This window comes from Triticum dicoccoides, chromosome 3B, assembly GCF_002162155.2.
Source record: "Triticum dicoccoides isolate Atlit2015 ecotype Zavitan chromosome 3B, WEW_v2.0, whole genome shotgun sequence".
Lineage (NCBI taxonomy): Eukaryota > Viridiplantae > Streptophyta > Magnoliopsida > Poales > Poaceae > Triticum > Triticum dicoccoides.
The window spans coordinates 91653748-91656972 of NC_041385.1; the positions used below are offsets into that span (position 1 = coordinate 91653748).

General features: G+C 52.4%; 1 pseudogene; it reads right to left on the reverse strand.

Moving 5' to 3' along the window:
* Positions 1-530: 530 nt before the first annotated feature.
* Positions 531-3225, reverse strand: part of LOC119279350 — a 9223-nt pseudogene continuing 6528 nt past the window's right edge.

Genomic DNA, 3225 nt, shown 5'->3' on the forward strand with positions numbered 1-3225 from the left:
TTAGCAGCAGTAGCGAAGGAATCGATCGCTCGGGTTCAGTAACGCGTAGCCTGCAGTGCAATCGCTCGGGTTCAGTTAGAGCACAACGCCTCGCTCGTGTTTAGTTAGAGCCAACGCCTTGCACACGCGCGCGTACATGTACGAGAGAAACGCGCATCGCTCGGCCCCCGACCACCCACCGTAACCGGGAACTCCCCGAATTTTCCTCGCCCTTGCTTCTAACATGGTTTTTTCCGTCATGGACGGCCCAAAGAATGTCATGCAGCTGCGTCTCCGGCCCGCCCAGGACGAAAAGCCCATTTTCTGTCATGATTTTTTGTCGTAGAAGTAGGAGCCCACCACATCTATGATGATACCGGGTTTTGTCACAATTATCGTCATAGAAGTGTCATATGTATGACAGAAAAAATTTTGATTCGGCCCAAAATGTCACGGATGTGTCTTTTTTTTTTGTAGTGATGTGTAAAAATTCTGGATGAAATATGACATGTACAAAAAAATAAATTCATGGACTTTGAGGATGAATAGTATCATGTACTGAAAGCCTCAGATTTGTTTCTTTGCACAGCCCTCATTTCAATCGTATTTAATCCTGAAAAATTACAGCATGTACATTATGCCTTCATGTATATCTCTACTTTTTTTCAGAATTTTTGAAACGTAGAAATATGAATTTGAATTTTACAAATGGAGATCTCAATGGAGCTTGGTCTCCAAAAGCAGTTTTCGATCTATGCGCCTCTATTAAGAATCTTAGATACAACCAGCCTACAGCTGCAGCGTACAACTAATCCTCCATGCCGTTCCGTCAACACACTTAAAAGCTAGCCGCTAGCTCAAATTAGTGACGGGTCCCTCGAACCAGTGCCTGGCACAGTGGCACTCACGACTCAGGGTGGACACGGTCCGGGCCGGTCCGGGCCTTGACCGAGCCGCCAGTTGGACCGGCCGCCGGCGGACCGAGCCGGACCGGACCGACCAGCTTCGCGGTCCTGTTTGCAGGGACCGGACCGGCGGCGACGAAGCCCGAGCCGGACCGAGAGGACCGAGAGGACCGGCCATGGAGAGCTCGCGGTGACCATGGCGTCGGCAACGACGGCAATAGACGGATGTGGTGACCATGGCGTCGGCAACGACGGCAAGAGACGGATGTGGTGACCATGGCGGGGGCGTCAGGATGTGGATGTGGTGGTCGTGAGCTTCTGCGCGGCGACCATGGACGCCGGAAGGCACGGGAGCATTTTCTCAGCCGCATGCAAATAAGGTAGCACGTGCATGAGCGCACAAATTTGGGTGTGCTAGTCCTCCGTGATTAGTGGATCATACCTAACGTGGAGCTGAGTCCTAGTCGTGGGCGTAGTGGACGCAGAAGCCGGACTATTAATTAACGAATTAGTGAAAGGAAAGGGAAACGGCCGTATCAGATCGATCCCGTCTTTCACGTTCTTTCTGCTTTTCCTACGTTGAATGAATGGAAAGGGAAAACGGCAGAGAAACGCCATCCTTTTACGCTAATATTACGCTGAATGAAAGGAAAGGGACGGCCGCCATTATCGTACGCCATGTCGACGGACTTCTCGCCGCCATCGTCGAACTGCCTCATCGCTGCGTCTAGCTGCTCGAATGTGAACTGCCTCGTGTTGACCACGCCGGATTCAGACCCCATCGCTGGTTCACGTCGCCAGAAAGCTGCCGCATTGAGAAACAACCATGTTTGTTTCGGTCCAAACGGTCCAACCGAGTTAACCGAGCTAAGACCGGACCGGACCGGTCGATTTTCGGGCCGAAATTCATGGCTCGGACCGGCCATATTTTTCAGCGGGCCAGGACCGATCGGTCCGGTCCAGCGCGGTCCACGAGCGGGCCGAAAAGCCCGCTCGGTACGTCCAGGCCTACTCACGACCCACGACGTCAGGACGAGGATGAAGAGCCCGCCGACGGCGACCGGCGTGTAGTTGAGCGTGTCCCTGGTCACCGGGTACATCACCGGCAGCAAGAAGAGCACGGTGATGGTGACCACCCAGAGCACGGCCACCCACCCCACCAGCACGCTGTAGCGCCCGAGGTTGAAGGGTCCCGGCACGAAGTGCTTCCGCGCCAGCGTCACCCGGAAGAAGATGGGCAGCGCGTACGCGATGTAGAGCCCGATCGTGGCGATCGACACCATGGCCTGGAACGCCACCAGACTTCCCAGCGACTGCAATTTTCAATCGGTTTTTCAGAGCAGGACTAATTGCGGCAGTATTTAGTTGAACTACACCGGGCTGGGTGTCAGTCAAGAGGTTGGTGTATAATTACCGGCAACGCCATGCAGAGGGAGACGAAAGCCGAGAGCCAGACGGCGTTGATGGGCACCTCGTGCTTGTTCACTTTGTGCCACACGGATGACAGCGGCATCGCGCCGTCTCTCGAGAAAGCATACGCCATCCTAGCCATCAAACACATGGAAATAGCGAGATTTCAGATCTAGCTATGTGCCGGTCCAGAAGTGCATGCAGATAACCCAAGAAGACGATGGTGATCACCTCGAGTTACTTGTGACGGAACTCATGCCGCAGAAGTAAATGGCGACGGCGCCGATCCCGCCGACGCCGCTGCCGTAGCGGCTCTTGAAGGCCTGGCAGAAGACCTGGGCGATGGCGTTGTAAGAGAAATAACTTGGGGAACTACTCCACACCTAAGGGGTGCGGCTATCTCAATATATATAAGTACCAAAGGGTACAATATACAAAGACTATATACAAGTCTACGTATACACATGTCTACATACATATACAGTCTAACACCCTCCCTCAATCTTAACTGTGTCCTGAAGTACAAATTAAGTTAAGATTGCGCCTACAGACTACAAACTGTGGTTGAGGAAGAGGCTTCATGAAGATGTCAGCAAGTTGATCCTTTGACGAGATGAACTTGTTGCTAAGTAGCTTCTGTGCAACACGTTCTCGAACGAAGTGATAGTCAACCTCAATATGTTTCGTCCGAGCATGAAACACAGGATTAGATGACAAATATGTAGCACCAATGTTATCACACCAAAGTACTGGGGGATGAGCTGAGGAGACTCTCAACTCACGCAATAAGGACTGAACCCAAATGATCTCAGTCGTCGCATCAGCCACTGCTTTGTACTCAGCTTCCGTACTGCTGCGAGACACCGTAGCCTGCTTGCGAGCATTCCAAGCAACTAAGTTAGAACCAAGAAACACTGCATACCCCCCCCAC